The sequence below is a fragment of the Sarcophilus harrisii genome, chromosome 1 (genome assembly GCF_902635505.1).
Source record: "Sarcophilus harrisii chromosome 1, mSarHar1.11, whole genome shotgun sequence".
Taxonomy (NCBI): Eukaryota; Metazoa; Chordata; class Mammalia; order Dasyuromorphia; family Dasyuridae; genus Sarcophilus; species Sarcophilus harrisii.
Genome location: NC_045426.1, coordinates 711,506,920 through 711,527,383, shown reverse-complemented (window position 1 = coordinate 711,527,383; position 20,464 = coordinate 711,506,920). Strand labels below are relative to the sequence as shown.

Genomic DNA, 20,464 nt, shown 5'->3' with positions numbered 1-20,464 from the left:
TTTGGGACCTTCCTGGGACGGAAGCACCAAAATTTGATACCTAAGGAGGGATGAGAGGACACTGGAAAGAGACAAGTTTGAGCAACTTGGCAGAGAAAGACAAGAAATTGAGAAAATGAGGATGGAATGATATGATCCATTGGGATCCTGGGAAGCCACAACAGGATTCTAAGGAGGCATAAGGGACCAGGAAAAGATGAGAACCAAAGGAGGGAATGGAGAGGAGAGGTGAGCAAGAGACGAGGGAGAATGTGGACATGAAAATAGGGCATTATTCCAGCAGAATCCAAAGGAGAGCCAGGAACACCAGGGTTTCATTGATGAATGGAGGCTATAAGGGACCCAGGAGCATTGGAAACCAAGAGGAACCTGAAGAATAGGTGGAGCCAAGAGACTGAGTGTAGAATTTGGATCAGGAGCAGAAGACTAAGGTCCAGATTACCAACAGGAAAATTAGCCAAAAAGGAAGTAGGGTAGGAGAAACAAGTGCTTGTCTGATAATGCCATGGAATTGGAGATTGGAGGGGAGTCAGGGCTGGTATTATTGATATAATCACTCAGATTGCCTTGAAATATTAATGTAGGGCCCTCAGAGGAGTTAAGAATATTTTAGCAAGATCAACAAATCTTTCAGGAGCAGAATGAACTACTAAGCTTACCCAGAAACGAACCTAGTGAAAAACATAATTGATCAACTAGAACACACTGATTAGATGTCTTCAGGTTAATGGAGAAAATTTCAAGTCCCTGATGTCTTTGAAGCATAATGTCGTCATAGAGTACTGATGGTATCTAGATATGTTGAATATACTTTAAATCTAGGTCATCCTCATAGAGGATGGAGTAAGATGTAATTAAGAAGAGGTTTCAATCTTAAGATTAGTCACCTCAGAATATCCTAAATAATTAGCCTATTAAAAAAAAAAGAATCATTGTTGGTACCTGTGCGGACTAATGTTATGAGGGAAATAGATAAAAACCAAATTGATCCTCAGGAGTGGGCAGATCCTGAGAACCCAGGGCGTCTTATGATCCCTCCCATCTGAGTGAGGATTAGAGACCGGGTACCTATTGTTCAGGTGAGGCAATATCCTATCCCTTTAGAAGGAAGAAAGGGTCTTCAGCCTGTTATAAAGAGGTTGTTAGATACAAATTTTATTGAACCCTGCATTTCACCATATAATACTCCTATTCTGTCTGTAAGAAAAAAAGATGGAACTTATAGGATGGTACAAGACTTGAGAGAGATCAATAAGATAGTTCTCCCCTCACACCCAGTAGTCCCAGATCCTTATACCCTAATGGGGAAAATACCAGAGGACACTTCATGGTTTAGTGTGATAGATTTAAAAGATGCATTTTTGAGTTGTCCCCTGGCAGAAGAGAGTAGAAATATTTTTGCTTTTGAATGGGAAGATCCGGACACTGGGAGGAAACAACAGTATCATTGGAATGTACTTCCACAAGGATATACTGAGTTACCCAATTTGTTTGGGCAAGTATTAGAAAGGATATTAGAAAATTGTGTATACCCGAATAAGGGGACTAAAATATTGCAGTATGTAGATGGCTTGCTTATAAAGGGGAGGAAAAGAGATTGTGTAGCCCAAACCACTATTAATTTACTTAATTTTCTGTGTCAAAAGGGACTAAAAGTATCACAAGAAAAATTACAGTTTGCAGAGAGGACAGTGAAATATTTGGGACATCTGATAAGTGAGGGACAAAAGAAATTCGATTCAACTAGAATTGAGGGAATACTCCAGATGACCAGGCCTAAGACAAAAAAAGAACTCAGGAAATTCTTGGGACTGGTAGGCTATTGCAGAAATTGGATTAATGAATATGCATTGTTGACTAAATCTTTATATATATATTTGTTGGAAGAAAAGCCTGACCAAATAGAATGGAGCCCTGAAACACAAGAAGATTTTGAGAATTTGAGGAGAGCCCTAGCAATGTTGCTGTCCTTGGAGAAACCTTTCTATCTGTTTGTTAATACTGAGCAAGGGGTGGCCTTGGGAGTGTTAGCCCAGATAAGGGGAGGTCAGAGGCACCCAGTAGCCTTCTTATCAAAATTTCTAGATCCTGTACCAAGGGGATGGCCTTCATGCATACAGGCAGTGGCAGCAACAGCTGTTCTAGTGGAAGAAAGTAGAAAATTAACTATTGGGGAAGTTTGATTGTGTGTGCCCCTCACCAAGTCCGGTCAATCCTGAATCAAAGGGCTGGGAGGTGGTTAACTGATTCTAGAATACTAAAATATGAGGCCATCCTGCTTGAAAAAGATGATCTAGTGTTAACACAAGATGCAGATTTGAATCCGGCCAGTTTTCTGTCTGCCTCTCCTGGAGAACATACATTATTAGAACATGATTGTATTGATGTAGTGGATTTACAGACTAAAGTGAGGGAAGATTTACAAGAGGAAACTCTCTCAACTGAAATTTGTTGGTTTATAGATGGTTCCTCATGAGTAGTAAAAGGAAAAAGACAGAATGGGTATGCTATCATTGAAGGAGGAGGATTATCAGTAGTTCAGTCAGGATCCCTACCTGATAGCTGGTCAGCCCAAACTTGTGAGCTGTATGCCCTTAATCAGGCATTGAGAAAGCTAAGTGGAAAGAGTGGAACAATTTACACAGACTCTAAGTATGCCTGGGGAGTAGTACATGTATTGGGGAAAATCTGGGAGGAACGAGGTATAGTCAACAGTAAGGGTAAGGGACTGGCACATGAGGCCTTGGTGACCGAGGTTTTGACTAATTTGATGTTGCCTAAGCATATAGCTGTTGTTTATATTAAGGGGCACCAGGCTGGAGATTCCTTCACAGCTAAAGGAAATCGTTTGGCAGATGAAGAGGCAAAGCAAGCGGGAGAGGGAGGATCCGCTGGTCCTGAGGACATGATGGTGTTAATACCAGCCCTAACCCCACAAATGCCTCCACCATCCTATACCCTAGGTGAGAAGCAAAAGCTCCAGACCCTTGGAGCCCAGGAGGACGCTAAGGGATACTGATTCTTGCCTGACGGACGAGAGGCACTGACCAAAGCAGGTATGAGAATGTACTTCAACACTTACATCAGGGCAGCCATTGGGATGTTCAGAACCTGTGTGATGCTGTGCTCACTAAGTATGTGACACCTGGACTATACACTTTGGCTCGTCAGGTGGTAGATGGCTGTCTCATTTGTCAAAGGACGAATAAGGCAGCTCTCCAACGAGCTCCACCAGGTGGAAGACTCCCTGGCATTAGGCCCTTCCAGAGCATACAAGTGGATTATACCGAACTACCTGCTGTGGGGTGTCTCAAATACTTGCCGGTCATAGTGGACCATCTGACCTCTTGGGTGGAGGCCTACCCTTTAAGCCACGCTACTACATCAGCTGTGGCCAAAATGCTCCTAGAGCAGATCATCCCGAGGTACGGATTGGTGGAGCGCATTGATTTGGATCAGGGTACACATTTTACAGCTAGACTTTACAATCCATGGTCAAGGCGTTGGAGATAACCTGGGAGTTTCATACTCCCTGGTACCCTCCGTACTCAGGGAAGGTAGAGAGGATGAATCAGGAGATTAAGAGACAGCTTACTAGATTAACCTTAGAAATCCGGTTGCCTTGGACTAAGTGTCTTCCCTTAGCTTTGCTTAGGATTAGGACAAAACCTCAAAGGGATATTGGGTTGTCTCCTTATGAATTATTGTTCTGTCATCCATACCTGGGGTCACTGAATCCAAAGAAGTCAGACCCAATTTTTGAGACTAAAGATATCTTTTTGAGAAATTATATTGTAAACCGTGTAGATCATTTACAAAATATACAATTGAAAGGTCTCGTTGCTCAGACTCTCCCTCTAGGTTTTGCTGTTCACCGATTCAGACCTGGGGACTGGGTCCTAATCCGCTCTTGGAGGGAAGACAAGTTGACTCCGAATTGGGAGGGACCTTTCCAAACGCTCCTGACTTCGGACACTGCTGTGAGGACCCGTGAACGTGGCTGGAGTCATCACACTCGAATTAAAGGACCAGTAGAGGCTCCTAAGGAATGGACTGTAGTTCCTAAAGGATACTTGAGACTACAGCTCAAAACAAAAACGTGTTGAGACAAGCTGATCTTTTTCTTCTACTGTGACATTATGTATATCATATTATTCTTGTTGTCATTTGCCCTTGCAGCCCTGGTTCACAACCCATTATTAGGGAAAGATAATAGCTTCCACGAATCCAACCATTTTGGAGAGTAGTTTGGAACTATGCTCAAAAGTTATCAAACTGTGCATACCCTTTGATCCAGCAGTGTTACTACTAGGCTTATATCCCAAAGAGATATTAAAGAAGGGAAAGGGACCTGTATGTGCACGAATGTTTGTGCAGCCCTTTTGTAGCGGGAGAAACTGAAACTGAATGGATGTCCATCAGTTGAGAATGAATAAATTGTGGTATATGAATATTATGGAATATTACTGTTCTGTAAGAAATGACCAACAGCAGCCCTTTTGTAGTGACTAGAAACTGAAACTGAATGGATGTCCATCAGTTGGAGAATGGTTGAATAAATTGTGGTATATGAAATTATGGAATATTACTGTTCTGTAAGAAATGACCAACAGGATGATTTCAGAAAGGCCTGGAGAGACTTACACGAACTGATGCTGAGTGAAATGAGCAGGACCAGGAGATCATTATATACTTCAACAAAAATACTAGATGATGACCAGTTCTGATGGATCAGGCCATCCTCAGCAACGAGATCAACCAAATCATTTCTAATGGAGCAGTAATGAACTGAACTAGCTATACCCAGAAAAAGAACTCTGGGAGATGACTAAAACCATTACATTGAATTCTAATCCCTATATTTATGCACACATGCATTTTTGATTTCCTTCATCAAGCTAATTGTACAATAATTCAGAGTCTGATTCTTTTGTACAGCAAAATAATGTTTTAGATATATATACTTATTGTGTATCTAAGTTATATTTTAATATATTTAAATCTACTGGTCATCCTGCCATTTAGGGAGGGGTGGGGGGTAAGAGGTGAAAATTGAACAAGAGGTTTGGCAATTGTTAATGCTGTAAAGTTACCATGTATATATCCTGTAAATAAAAGGCTATTAATAAATTAAAAAAAAAAAAAAAAAAAGAAATGACCAACAGGATGATTTCAGAAAGGCCTGAAAGACTTACATGAACTGATGCTGAGTGAAATGAGAGGACCAGGAGATCATTATATACTTCAACAAAATACTATATGATGACCAGTTCTGATGGACCAGGCCATCCTCAGCAACGAGATCAACCAAATCATTTCCAATGGAGAGTAATGAACTGAACTAACTACGCCCAGAGAAAGAACTTTGGGAGATGACTAAAACCATTACATTGAATTCAATCCTATATTTATGCCCACCTGCATTTTGATTTCCTTCAAGGCTAATTGATCAATATTTCAGAGTCTGATTCTTTTATACAGTAAAATAACGTTTTAGTCATGTATAACTTATTGTGTATCTAATTTATATTTTAATGTATTTAACATCTACTGGTCATCCTGCCATCTGGGGAGGGGTGGAGGTAAGAGGTGAAAATTGGAACAAGAGGTTTGCAATTGTTAACGCTGTAAAGTTATCCATGCATATAACCTGTAAATAAAAGGCTATCTAAATTTAAAAAAAAAAAAAAAAAAAAAGATAATAGCTTCTAGAACCTGATACAGACAGTTGCTGACACTTTCTTCATTCGAGATTGCTGGATTTGTGGAGGACCTCAACAATTCGATCGGTGGCCATGGTTAGCTGTCCCTCTGAGCCCAGCTTGGCTCTTGAGCAAAAGGTTGGATGTGCACAATGGGACGGGATTTTGGTCTGACAAAGAGAAACATCAATGGTTGCTAACTGAGTCTGTCCTGCAGATACTGTCTGAATCAGACTGAGAAGGGGAGTGGTTGGGAAGTAGTGAGTATAATTGGACTTACCTGTGGAGGCTCAAGACAACCCAATTAGATTGCACAAAATATAACAAGGTGGAATCAAACCCACATTCAGTGCTAACAATGATATATGGTGTCCTTGCACTAATTCAGATGGGAACTAGATTATTGCCAATTTCCACCATGCGAAATCTGAATTGGCCTCCAAATCGATGGAAATCGTTTTACTCACTGGGAATAAACGTGGTTACCCATGTGGGCCCTGGCAAATAGCAGAGTGTATGAGGCAGGAGGAAAAGAAATCTCAACCCAATCTTTGTATCAGGGCCTAAGAAACTCAACCTGGGCCAGGTATTTCACTTTGGAGTATAAAGTATAGATCTGAGGCTAACATTATGAGTTGTATTTTTAAAGGAAACAGCAATCATGGAGACGTCAATATAAGGACAATATATGGACTTCTTTACCAGGGTGGCCCACTGGGGACAAGGACTCTAGTATTATCCTGTAGTATCTAATAGGACCAGAATCTTTGAATCAGCCCACCTGTATTGAAGGGCATTACTGATCTGTGGTCAAAGTGCTTATACCCACCTACCTCTCACCTGGACTGGTGTAGTCTTATGTTGGTCTAATCAGGCTGAAGTTTTTCTTTTACTCAGCAGGTGGGAATCATCTAGGGGTCCAATTATATGATGATTTAGAATGAAAGAGACGAAGTATTAATATTTCTCTCACTGAAACTGGAGATGCTAATGGATGGGGGGACACATGGCCTCCAGATGTCTAAGATACATTCCTATAACACAATATTACCTCACTTCAAAAATGACAATGAGAGAATCAGTGGAAGAAGGAAAGACTTAGGTGAACTATTGCCAGGGAAGCAAGAAGAGCAAACAAAAGATATGATGACAACAAAAATACAACATACTATGGAATTATAAGGACAAGGATAGTCCCAGACAAGAGTTGAGAACATGTACTTCCCTCCCTTCATTGCCCAAGTGGGAGATTCCCAGTGAGGAACATTGTATACATATATTAAATAAAGAGGTGAGAACTTGTTAGTTTTGAATTAGTTTTTAATAAGTTCTGAATAAGTTGGGCTAATAACTGAAAAGGAGAAAAGGCTGAAATGCCTTTAGGAAATGAAATGTCCTCTTAATGTCCCCAAACTTCTCCCTGACACAAAGATTCATATCTTAGAAACGAATATTCTCACATGGGTGTTGATGGCACATAGAAGAAGAATTTCAGGTATTAAATATATAAATTCACTATATCAAAGGCCTTTGATTTCATTAAGTGTGAAAACTACTTTGCTCCACCAATACTGGCTGCAACACATCTATAATTTTAGAATTTTAGTTACCTAAGGTTGAGAACGAATAACTGATAAGGCTCATACTCACATACTTACCCTCAGAGGTAAGGTATATAGTATTGCTAAATTCACAAGGAAAGTTTAAGTATTTGTCAGAGAAACTGTCTATCTATAACAGATAAATGGTCCAAGATTATAAAGAGAAAAATCCAAATGAAAAAAGAAACACAAATTTAAATGTCAATTGAAAAATCATTCAAACCTTACTAATCAATTAAGTAACTAGAGGCATGAATTGGAAGAACCCTGAGGATCAACGCCAACATACTGCAGAGATCATTAAAACAACAAAACTCAATGTTCTCAGAGTTGAAGAAACAGGTACAGTCTCATTTATGGCGGAATGCTAGAAACTGAATAGCAAGCAGTAAAGTAACAAAATAATTATACTCTGACTCAATTGCACTATTTAGTATATAACTTTTTCTTTTCAGCTAGCTCCATAAACATACTCGTTATAAAAACATGGAAAGCCTTTAGAAAATAATGCAAAGAAAAATTTGACAAGGACTTCTTTTGGTATAAATAATGAATGACAAATATATAACAGGATAACAAGGAAAGGATAAATGGGAAGGATCTCTTGCCAGAGAAAATCCACTCTTCCCCACATTCCTAGGAAGGGATAAAAGGGCAGTTTCCTGGATCCACCTTTTATAAGTGATTCCTATTAAAGACCAGTCATGATGTTGTATGCTGTATCTTTTCCCCATCTGGTTTTCACTTATTTACATGGACAGGTGCTTCGTCAGACATCTCCCTTTGGCATCCCAAGTTTTATTCCATGTTCCTAATGGTATATCATATCTGGTTTGGAAATTAGAAGTCCTGTTTGTTGTAAACAGAAAAAAGGTAGGTTCAGGGAACCATCTCAGATTTAATATAATGCAATAAACGTTTATTAAACCATCTATTATGTTCCTTCTCTCTCTTGGGAAAAGTGAACAAGGAAGTCCTAAAGGGTATGACCATAAGATGCTCTCTTCCTAGTCTTTGGAACGATGGAGAAATAGGTCATAGACTGGAGTTGTACTCAGGTAAGAAAATTAATTCATTTGACACACATCCTGATAACAGGTTAGAAACTTTTCATGTCTTCAGAAAACTATATTAGGGTTAGATTACTATTTTTAATAGTCATTATATTATTACATCATACTATAATACAATAATATAAAAATAATTAAATATTATCTCTGAGGGAACAGAAAGTGAATAAGGCACAACCTCAGGAGCATCACTTTAGAGAGGTACAAAACAAAGGTCTTTTCCCTCACAACAAGTCCATAAAGATTCCTAACTGTCAGGCAAAACAAGAAATAAAAACACTTAGGAAAGCCCATAATTCATACCAAGAAAGAAAGCAAAGCCCTTGACAGATTGGGAGACAAGGGGAATCTGCGCTTAACCAGGCAGGCCAGGTTCCTCTGATTGTCCCGCAGCACATCCCTGCACAGATCCTGCTGAGAAGGGCACCGGGGTCTCCTTGGAGGTGACAGCCACAGCTCCCAATGTTAACAATTCCTGCAACATCAGACACATTTGTGCACATTCCAGGACCGTCCTAGAGAAGAACCATGTGGCTGCCCTGGAACTGCTAGAAGTGGTTCTCAAGGTTCAAACTCCAACGTGCCCCAGTCCGGTACTTACCAAACATCCCAAGTCTGAATCAGATAGTTGGCCCTGCATCTTGTTCAAGCGTTCACTCCATAAGCATTTGTGAATGCTGGTCTGGCCTGAGGGTCGGGCACATGGCTGAGCACTGGGGAGCCCCCAAAGCTGTCTACAAGTTACCCCCATCCCACTGGGGTAGAAAGGGAACAAGACCTACTGACCCAAATGAAAAGTGGGAAAATCCCTCATTTGGGGGAAATCACTAACACCCAGAGGATCCGAATAAGCTCAAGCCACATGCACGGAAGGAGGAAGAGCCTGGGCTGAGCCTCAGCAGGGGGATTCCCAGAGGAGAGATGAAGAGGGAGGGCATTACCCTTCTTGTGGGAATGAAGGCAGAGGGAGTCATGGGGAAGGAGCCACAAAGAGAAGCCAGGAAGGGAGACTGTACTCCCCCGCCCAGAACCTTGCAGAACAAAGGTGCGGGGGCTCATTATCCCTATTAACAGCTAGGAGACCCACACTCTCCTGGGACTTCTCCCAGAAACAGTCCTCCCGCCGGAAGCGCCTTATCAAATTCCTCCTGTGAAATCTGCGAACCAGCCTGCCTCTCCACAGTTCTACCCCCAGTCCTGGCGAAGCCTCCTCTGGCGCCTGAGAACGAGGCTCATCCTTCCCCTATGACAGGCCAGGGGCGGGCTCCACCCAAGCGTGAGAGAACGTCATGAAGCTCTGGGTCCGGGGCCCTCTCCTCTGAAAGCCAAGCCTCGGCCCCGTCTCTCACAAGGTTTTAAACCCGTCAGGAAAAATAGGTACAATTATAAGGAGACCAAATGTGCCGAAATAATGATGAATGTTCATAAATCACTGACCTTAAGGACCCGCCCCAATGCAGGTTAACTCCATGACGTCATTGCAGCCAGAGGAACCGGCTTCATTGGGGCCGCCCAGGCGCCCCGGATCTCCGGCCATTACCGCTCTGTGACAATTACACCAAGAGAAGTCAGTCTCAGAGTTCGCCCGCGTTATGGCATCGCGGAACAAAGGGAGGGAACACGATGCTCGCCCTGAGCGGCCCTGGTCCCAGGGAGAAACCCGAAAATCATGCAAACAAGGGCGGAGCCTGTGGGTGCCAGTGAGGCCTCGCCCACACGGACCCATGGCCGCCAGAAGGAGACGAGAGAAGGGGGAGGGGCAATTAGCAGAGGGAAGATGCGGAATATGGAGGCGGGAAAATGGAATATCTAAGGTGCTGTCCCAAGAAGGAGTCCCCTGAGGGAGACGGGCTCAAGGGAGGGGAGATTTTGGCCTTGAGGGAGACGGGCTCGTATTTGATGCCTGCTCCAGGAAGGAAGAGGACCCATGGAGGAGACAGGAGGGCGGAGGGAGACAGGTCGGTGGAGGGAGAGACACGGCCGTGGAGGAGACGCCCATCAGACGGACATGCCCCTGGGCTGGTGAGAATTTGAGGGAGACGGCCTGCAGAGGAGGAGGATCCTGAAGGAGAAACCATGGATGGTGAGCAGGGCGAAGAAGTGACGGGCCCGCTGAGGAGACGGGTCAAGAGGGAGTACAAACGGCATGGGGGGAGGGACCAGGCATGCGAGAAAATAACAGAACAGACCCGGTGAAGGTTCCGCCGGCTGATGGTTAGGTCCCGCCGCGATTCTTTTCCTGACTCCGGGCGGGCCTCCTCCTCTGGGCTCGGCAGCAGGACGGGCGAGACGTTCGCTGGGGCGCGGCTGACGGGCGGAGCCGGCGCCACATCCCCAGGTCCCATCCCTCAAAGCCCTGGCTCCTGGGGCCCCTAGAGGGGCAAGCTCCCACCCACCGAGGAGCGGCGGGCGGAGGGAGCTCAAGGCCATTTCTCCCTCGAGCCTCCCCGAGCGGGAGCCATGCAGGAAGGAGCCTGTCCCGTGACTCTGCACGGGGCCCCAGGGGCTGAGGAGTCTCTGCTTGAAAAGTGGCCCTGGGTCTGAGCTGGAGGCCCGGACAGCGGGCCGCAGGGACTGCGAAGTAGGAGAGACAGAGCCCGCAACTTCTGGTTCAGAAAAGCTGAAGGGGAACCACGTGGATGCTGCGCCCGCACCCGCCTTGCTGGGAAGTGCAGTTTAGGCTGGTGAGCGCATCGGTGGCGCATGCTCGCAGTGACCCGCAAGTCCTAGTAGGTTAGAAAGTAACCGCCGCCCACCATATGTTTATTAGTCATATTATTTCATTATTTTATAATTAGCAACTAATATAGCACAATTTTATAAAACAATACGCAACAATTTATAATCATATGTTATTATTAATAGTTAATTAATTAATTGAGATACATTTACATTCCCTTGAGCAGGGCAGGGTAAGGAAGGGCGGGGCAGAGGGGTTGGAGCCGGTGGGCGCTGCCCGCCTGGGCCTCAGGCAGCTCCTCCTGTCACCCCTGCAGGGCGCTGTTCCCTTGTCTGGCCTCCCAGACCTGGCCTTTAGGCGTCAGTCTTGACCCGCGCCCAGAGTCCCGGCCGCTCTCTCCGGGGCCTTGATCCAGGGGGCCACGTGGGAGTAAGCTGTGAAAAAGAGCCTCGCCTGAGGGGAAGCCCCCGTTTCGTACAAACCGCTGTTGTTCCGGCCTGCTTTGGCTTTAAGCCAAAACGCTTTGGTCTCTGGGACCTTTGACGATAATTGGCGAGCAGAAGGAACGTGCAATGCACAAGCGAAGGCACATCCCACTTCAGATGTTCGTGGTGTGACTATTTGTACCTGACTTGGGCAGAGACTTCCAGCTCATGCTGGGACCGATCAGCCACAGCCAGACCCACATACCTGACCTGAAGCACCGTGGTCCTCCTGAGCACAAAGGACCACAATGCGCCTGTGTGAGGAGGTGTTGGTCTGAGAGCCAAAAACAGAAATACCTCGATTTCCTTGAAAGAGACACACGTGGTTCCAGACTTTTTCGGAAGTCTCATGAGGACTTTGAAAAGCAGTAGAAATATAGAGAAGTCGATGACTCAGCATGTCCCTGATTTACTGGCTTGCCTCTGTAAAGATTTTGGAGAATTTCCTCCTGGGCTAAATCTCGCTTATTTCCATCTAAACAGCTCATTTGCTCTTGTTCATGTCCCATTATATTCCAAGGAGAACCCCTGATTTTTTTAGCTCGCCATCTGCCTGGATAAATGGACTTCCACGCACTTCAGTATTTCTAATTGTAAGGGTTGTGCCTCTAGGAGCAAAGTGAATGCAAGCCTGCCATGGGAGGACCTGAGGGCTTAGAGGCTGAGGCACAGGCAAGTCCTATGGAAGTGGGCATAACCCCAGGAGGCAATGCCCGACCCCAGGTACCTCGTCTCCTCCTTAGTACCCCCAAAGCTCAGCATGACCTCCTTCTTCGGGCTAAACTTGCTATGACTCAAGCCCAGTCCTAGTTCCTAGAGGAGTCTCACCTCTGGATCCCCAACATAGGTATATATGTATATGCTATATATATATACTATCTAAGTAATAAAAGTTCTCTGCCTCACCCTCACCTACTGGTGGTCTGACTCTGGGGATCTGTGTTAAGCTCTCAAAGACATGGTGGCCTAGCTGTGCCATTGATGAACGGATATTAGTGAAGCTGAAAGAGGAGCTACCAGGGTAGAGTAGTCCATAGGGGTGTAAATAACAAGTGGTGCACGAAGAGGGGACAATTTGGTTAGCACCACCTTGTGGCAGGCCCTCAGGTGGAAGAGAGACAGAACTCTGCTCTAGGGAGAAAGAAATGACAGGTTGCTGTGAGGGTCCCAGACCTGGAGGTACCAGGGAAGGAAGCTAGAGAATACTGTTATATAATTGAAGAAATTAAAATGGGAGGTAGCAAGTCAGATATTTCTATGATAAGGAGATTCTGGGAGCCATCCCTAGAATGGTACCATGATTGGGGGTACTTTAAGAGGTGCAGTCACAATCCATAAACAGATAATGAAGTGCAAACAGAGGTCATAAAACAAATGAGGTCCAACTGGCACCTCACTAGACCAGTTGTGCCCATATAAAATGGAGCTGGCGGAAGTTAGCTGTGAAGAACCCAGGAAATAACTAGGAAGATGAAGAGGGATATGATGTGAAAGAAGAAAGGAGAGGTGAGTAAAGAAGCAGGAAGCAACATGACAGAACAGGAGGGGTGGATAAGATGAGTAATGAGAAAGTAAAGAGAGAGGATAAGAACCAAGCAAGGATTATGATAAGATGAGGGAGGAGAAAGCTAATAGGAGAGAAGGTCCCTCTGTCTCTGGGCATGGCCTCTTCAATTTCTGCCTCCCTTGAGGAGATATGTCTCTGTCAGCCTCTGTGCCCGCTGAAGTGCTTTGAGACCTTTAGACAAGTTTATATCAAATAATACAGAAAGCTGAAAATTATAAAAGAATGAGACCAATGTAATGATGTGTGTATGCAGCTGTGTCTCATCAAAGCTAAACGAATGATTAGCAAAATTCAAGACCAAGTGCCAAAGGTCCTCAATGACTAGAATTAAACAGGGCCCAGATGAACCTTTTCCTGAATTTGTGCCCATCACAGGTGTCTGTTGAGTAAAAGGTGAGGAGAAGCCCGCCTCCTTATACAGAAATTGGCAGGTGGATAATGCTATCATTGATCGTCATAATAAAGCCACTTTAGATGGGGAGCTCAGAAGAAATGATAAAAGAGATGCGAGAATATCAGCTCCAGTGCCTTTCAAATGGATATCCTTGTGCTACATTCACAGGATTGCAGAAGATCTGCCCTGGCAGTTTGCAGACAAAGAGGGGATATTCCAACTCTGGTGGTTGCAGTCTCGGGTACACAATATATGGGGGCAGGGACATATTGAAGGTTTGTGGAGCCTCAGTTTATATGGCCCATCTCCACAGGATTTTTTAATTGGGGCTCACTTGTATTTGACACCACCTTTCAAATCGCCCAAACCATTATCTTGGAAATCTAACACCCGGTTTGTGCCCCAATGGCCTTTCTCTCAGTTTATATAAAGCCCAAACCTGTATAACGATAATAAATAGCTAATATAGACATAGAAACAACGTCCAGCCCATGGAATAGCTCTGTATTTATTATAAAAGAAAAATCTGGCAACAAGAATGCCATTAGACCTTAGGGCTGAATGCTACTTCTCATTGGAAACCTATGGAGCCTCAAGGCCTGGCACATGCCATCTCCCAACCTAGCACCCACTGCTCACAGTTACAGTAACAGATATACAAGATAGTGTCTTCTATCCTCTATCCCAGGAGGAGAAAAAGATTTGCTTAGCATTCCCCTATAAACAATGTGTCAGTCTGTACTACCAATGGAAAGTTCTCCCAAGGATGTTTGAGTCCCACCATGTCAGGTGTATGTGAAAGTATGCTAGAACCACTAGAAGGTACACTGCCATGATACTGCATTATATGGATGATATACGTTATCAGTAGCAGGAAAATCGTCTCAGTTTCAAGAATGAGTGTTTTGCTCCAGCATGACCATTGGTAGCCCCAGTGACCCGCCATAACTATCCCATCATTTACCTGGGACTCCGCATGGGGACTTGCAAAGTTATTTATCAGATACTTAACTTACACTAGACAAGGTGAATACTTGAACCTATTTCAAAACTGGTTGGACAAATTAGTGATTGGCAATATATGTCAAGGTCTTATTTCTTTGATGCAGCCTTTAGGGCATCTCGTGGATGTAAGATACCAGGGCCCATTAACATCGCCATCGTGATGGCTCATATGTCCAAGTGCTCAGAGACATTGGGGATGCTGTCCTACAGCCCTCAGAAATCCTTCAATTGTTGACCTTCTTGTTGACTCAAAGATCAGACTAGGAAATATCCTACTATATCCCGTATGCATATTCTCATCAGTGCTGTGCAGGAGGTGCATATTTGGGGGCAATGATGCACCATAAGCTACAATGCTCCTTCCTACGGTAGCCATGATCCCCTGAATGTGTCCATGATTTTCCACTTACCAGTAATTTCACACGTCTTAATGGCCTCACCAAATCAGCTCCAACAGATAGGAAGTTCAGTTTTTCCCTCCTCCACTCAGTAAAGGAGTTAATCCCCAGGACTTATTCCTCAATGATTTGTGGCAAATGGATGTGACACATGTGGGCCGTGTGGACATCCAGGTTTGTATTGACACCTTTTCTAGATTCCTTTGGGCCACTGTGGCCTCCCATAGAAATTCCTTCAGTCACAATATTGTATATTTACTTCCTTCATGGTTCTAATATCATAAAGACCAAGAATGGGGCTAGCTTACATCTAAGCAGATGGCCACCTGCCACATTCTCCATTAAACATGTTACATTCCCTTATAATCTACAGGAAGGACCTTAGTGGAATGTCATTCCATTGTACTCTGAAGGCCAATTCTTATTAAACAAAAAGGGAAGGAAGTAGACAGAATCTCAATGTATTCTATTTGCAGATGGATAAGACTTTATATATTTCATGGTGCCTGGCTGGGGATAGCTGCCTCCAGGAAAATGACATGATTTGGCACAAACTTATAGATGCAATGGAAAACTAAGCCTGTGAAAACTGCGCTCAAGCTCCAGGAGAACACTGGAGGTCCTTTTGAAGACGAGGAAGGAAATTACAAGGTCCATCCTTAGTACCAGAGAGGGTCGGATATTTGTCTCCGCATCCCATGGGGCTTGCCATCCTGGAAAGAAGGACAAGGAAAGTTCTATTGTGTGCTGGGCATGAAGAAGAAGAGAAGGAGATGACCAAGAAACGCCAGAAACAGCCAGCAAAGAGATGACTATACCCTGTGCCTGGGGCTGTTTAGTGATTGTATCCAACAGATTTTCCAATCCCCTTCACTGTATCCCATGGGCCCTATGTAGCCATTTGTATTACGTTTTTTTGCTTTTGCCTACTGTGTTAGGATGCTTTATATGGACTTTAAAAATTTTAGAGGTGCTGTATGAAGAGCACCTCATTCGTCAACATGAGAAATAATATTTAGTCATTAAAAAGAGGGAGATGGCAAGCAAAGTCCCTGTGGAGCAAGGAATGCGTGTCTAAGTCAAGTGTGAAGCCTGAGGGATGAGAGGTACTGAGGCGCAAGCAGGCAAGTCCTAAGTGGAGGTGTAAGCACAGCCCAGGCGTGGCCCAATCAGGTACCACGCTGCCCTCCTTAGTGCTTCCCAAAGCTCAGCCTCGCCTCCTCCTTCTTCAATCCTGTTATGACCTGCCTATCCGGTTCCTAGAGACCCCCTTCACCCTGGATCTCAAGGGGATAGCAACATATGCTATCCAAAATAAAGTTTCTAATACTCATCTCACTCTACTGGTGGTCCGTCCGTGGATCCGGGTTGAGCTCCAAAACAGCATGCTGCTTGACGGATGAAGGGCCATGCAGCTCAAAGAGGAGCTACCAGGGTAGAGTAGTCCATAGGGGTGTAACGATAATGATCTTTTGTTAGGAAGTATTTCTTAGGAAGAAATCAACCTATTAGTGTAAACTTGAGTACCGCTCTTTAAAGCTCTTATAAGATACTGTAAGCAGCTCAAACAAAAATTACCAGCAAACCAAAAAGGTTTAGAAGGAATAGCTTGAATTTCTATCTGGTACCCAATGTTTTTTCCTTATTTAAATTTTTCCTGGAGTGACCAGTCAGTCACACGGTCCCTTCTCTTGCTCTTGCTGGAAGTCAGCCTAGAGCCACATATTTAGACCACCCTGACTACTCAGGGGGATGCTATAGAGACAAGACTTGCCTTATCCTCAAAATTGCCTAGAATTGATTTATTTGTATATGTATCCTTTCAGTAAAATATAAATCCTAGTGGCAACAATTGTTTTACTTTTCTTCTTTCAACAGACAATTGTATAGAGATTTTTAAGACTTTAAATCTGGGAGCTGGTGCAACCAGCCAGATCTTTGCATGCTCTTTTCCGCTAGCGTGAGCTCAGAGAAGGTAAACAGTCTTTGTATTCTACCCTTTAATTCCTCTAGCTAATTTGTTCTTTTTTTTTTTTTTTTTGCTGAGGAAGTTGGGGTTAAGTGACTTGCCCAAGGTCACACAGCTAGGAAGTGTTAAGTATCTGAGACCAGATTTGAATTCAGGTTCTCCTGACTTCAGGACTGGTGCTCTATCCACTGCACCAACTAGCTGCCTCATAAACATCTTTTTTGAAGTAGGCATGTGGACATATTTATTTCTCATATTCTCCATACCAAGAAATTGGAGCAATCCTAAAAATAATTGAGAGCTAGATGTCACCTTGGGGCATTCAGAGCCCCCATCCTTATTTTTACAGGGGACCAGAAATACTTCTCCCAAGCACCCTTCTGGGGACACTTCCATGGAGCACTCATACTCACACATTGGAGTGAGTGTACATGACTGCTATTCTCAGGGTAATCACAGTCATCTTGTGGAGCTGAGGTTGAACTCCGACTCATCACTTATAGTGTAACTAGGAAAAGTCGATGTAAAAACCATCTACCTCAAAGATTCATCAAAATATTGTTAACGGCATAACTTACTGGCGGATGGGCCTCTTAGGCTCCTTTGCCCTCACAAGTTCCATTCTCTGATTTCTGACTAGAGGGAAAGGGGACCAGCCATGTCTGCTCACGGGGATGCTGGCTCAGGGCTACTTGGATACTTTCAGTCATGGGACAATGACACCACTTGTCTGAGAGACTTTTTAGAAAATTGTGATAATGGCTTCCAAGACTCTGTGAAGCTTTTGACTATTTGATTTTAAAATGATCTTTTGAATAAATGACACCTATACTGCCTTTAAAAAAAATTAGGGGCAGTTATGTGTATAGTAGATTGATCACCAACCATGGAACTCTGAGGACGAGTTCACCACCTCAGACACTTCCTGATACTTCCTAGCCGTGTGACCATAGGCAAAACATTTAACCCTTGATTTCCTTGCAACACACACAAACACACGCAAAAATTTCAACCATCATCCTGTAATGCCATTAATTTTTTTTTGTTGTTGTCTTTGAAAAATAGTATTACAAGCTTTTGGACCTATGTCCTCAACCTTAATAAGATAGTGACTCCTGAGATCCCTTCCTACCTTGATTGAGTGTTAAAACATCTTCCTATGTGATAAAAAGGGGAAAGAGAAAGGATGGTGATTCTGAATTTATAGAGAAATTGAGGAAGCACTTTCGGGATTCACCAAAATTTTTGAAGCACTTGGGATTTATCAAGATTGTTAAGAGAATAACTTGCCACCTGAAATAAGCATGCAAAGTAGGGAAGAAAGGTGCTTCAAGACTTGAGTAAACAAAAGCACCATGGAGCACCACTATGGAAAATTTGGGATTGGCCTATAAGCTTTCATTTTACTGTGAGAATTACTAATTTTAGCTAAGTGTGTGTGCAATGCTTAAAACCCTCCTGAAATTCATGATCTTCGGAAGACTTTATTAGTATTAGAAGATGTCAAATTCCCACATTCATTACACATTCAAAAGATTTCTCTCCAATATAAACATTGTAGTATAAACATAAAAACTATACTCCTAAGGGAAAGCTTTCCCCACCCTATTTATTATTTGTAAAATTATTGCTAGAACTTTCTGGTGTTTGGTAACATGTGGGTGAAGTGACTTTTCACATTTATAAATAAAGCTCCTCTCCATTGTGAACTCTCTGTAGTAAGATGGGTCCTCTGAATGAAGGATTTCCCTGATTAATTCATAACGTTTTTCTCTCCTGTGAACCCTTTGATGTACAGTTTAAGAGCTGTCTTCAAGCAGAAAGGCTTTCCATATGCACTAAACTGATAAGGTTTCTCTTCAGTATGAACTGTGATGTACAAGATGCGTCTTTCACAGGAAGGACGTGCTACATTCTACCTATATCTAAGGTTTTTCTCTACTATGAGTCCATTGGTGTTGAATAAGTTTTTTGTTTGTTTTCTCAAATAAGGCCTTCCCACAATCTGTGTGCATGCATAAGGTTTCTCTCAGGTGTAAATTCTCTGGGATCAAACAAGTTCCTTCATCTGAAAGGTTTTCCTACACTGTGTGTATTGTTATGCTTGACAGATGACTGCGTTAGCACCCTGGACACCTTAGAATCAGCCAGTCAGGGTTGCTAAAGTACTGGTCTTTATTCTGGTCTTTAGTAGAAGTGAAGAAGCAAAGGTGATCTCTGCAACCTTCCTTTTCCCTCCTAGATCCAAAGTGACTCTTGCTCATCTTACTCCACCCCCTAGTCCATCCTACATTTCTCTGTATACACCAATCATCAAGTCAGCACAGGATAGTGGGAAGGGCCATTTTCCAAGCATATGCCCATAGAGCATTGTCCAATTGGTATTCAGGTCCTCACTGCACAGTTGTCCTGACCCAGTGCAATCGACTCAAGAGTTTCCAGCCTCTACATCTCCTGCTTTCTTTGTCAGAATACAGGTGGTCACACCATCCCTGACTTCTCGGGAGGAACTCCTGCAAAACGAGGGGATCACGCCTCCTGGACTTCAGGAAAGGAGTTGAAAACACCAAAAAGGAGGTGATCATGCTTCCCCTGAGTTATGAGAAAGGGAAGCACTAAAAAGGAGATGATCATACCCTCCCTGACACCTCAGGAAGGGAGAAGAAAAACACCAAAGGGAAGTGGGGATTGCTAACAGGTTTCTGGGCTAAAGGGTTTTATTAGAAACAGGTATGCACAAACCCATCAGCATGGGAGGTATTACACAAGCACATATCAATAATGCACAGGCTATTAGTGATGACTCTCCCCACAAACAGTGCAGGCTCAATGTGGTGCAACAAACATCAATTGTACATGCAAGTAGTGATACAATAAACAATATGAATCAACATAGTGTTGTAAAAGATTTCCAGAAGTCCTAGAAGGAGCGTATGTAAACAACATTCATACATACGCCTTCTCAGCAGCCAAGAGATAGTCCAAAACCAATCTATTGTCCATTGCTTCACATTTCAGGGGATCCAATGATCCCCGCAAATTTTTGATGTCCTGCAACAGTCTTTTTATGTGGTGGGGAATCCAATGATTCCAGCAGATTTTGAAGTCCTGCAACAGTCTTATGTCTCAGAGAATCCAATGATTCCTGAGGGTTTTGAAGTCCTAAAATTTTTGATGTCCATGAGTCAAATGCCATAACTGCCATGCTCATTCAGTGGTGAGCACAGTCAGCAATGGAACCACCCAATGTTTCTTGGGTCTTCTCCTTCCTTTCATCTCTCTCTGATGGACAAAGCGAATTTGGCTCATTGGCAGTCATCTGAATCCTTGTACATCTGTGGGGATACAAGCAAACCCTCTCCCCCAAGCAGTTTACCTGTCTGGTCCCTTCCATTCACCATTTTCTGGGTCTCTCCACATCATCTGGCGATTATCTAAAGATGGAGTCCCTTGCAATGGACACTACCCTGCCAGAGCTAGTACATCTTTGTGAAAAATCAAGAAATTAATAGTATAAAAAGCTAGATTTATAAGTTCTCTAGGGTTGCCTGTGACTCCCCCTTTCTTTTGTTTTTGGAGGAGCGTCATACTGT

At 43.5% G+C, this 20,464-nt stretch overlaps 2 long non-coding RNA genes across 2 annotated transcripts in view; one reads left to right on the top strand and one right to left on the bottom strand.

The window, feature by feature from the left end:
* The window catches only part of LOC116420875, a 35,854-nt gene extending 26,024 nt beyond the window's left edge, over positions 1 to 9,830 (bottom strand). The window contains exon 1 of the long non-coding RNA XR_004231326.1: positions 9,811 to 9,830. This is a non-coding gene — a long non-coding RNA (uncharacterized LOC116420875). The remainder of the gene's footprint in view (positions 1 to 9,810) is intronic.
* LOC116420877 lies at positions 7,237 to 18,966 on the top strand. Its single transcript, XR_004231331.1, has 3 exons — positions 7,237 to 7,247; positions 18,305 to 18,307; positions 18,839 to 18,966. It is a non-coding gene; the product is annotated as an uncharacterized LOC116420877 (long non-coding RNA).
* Positions 18,967 to 20,464: the final 1,498 nt, after the last annotated feature.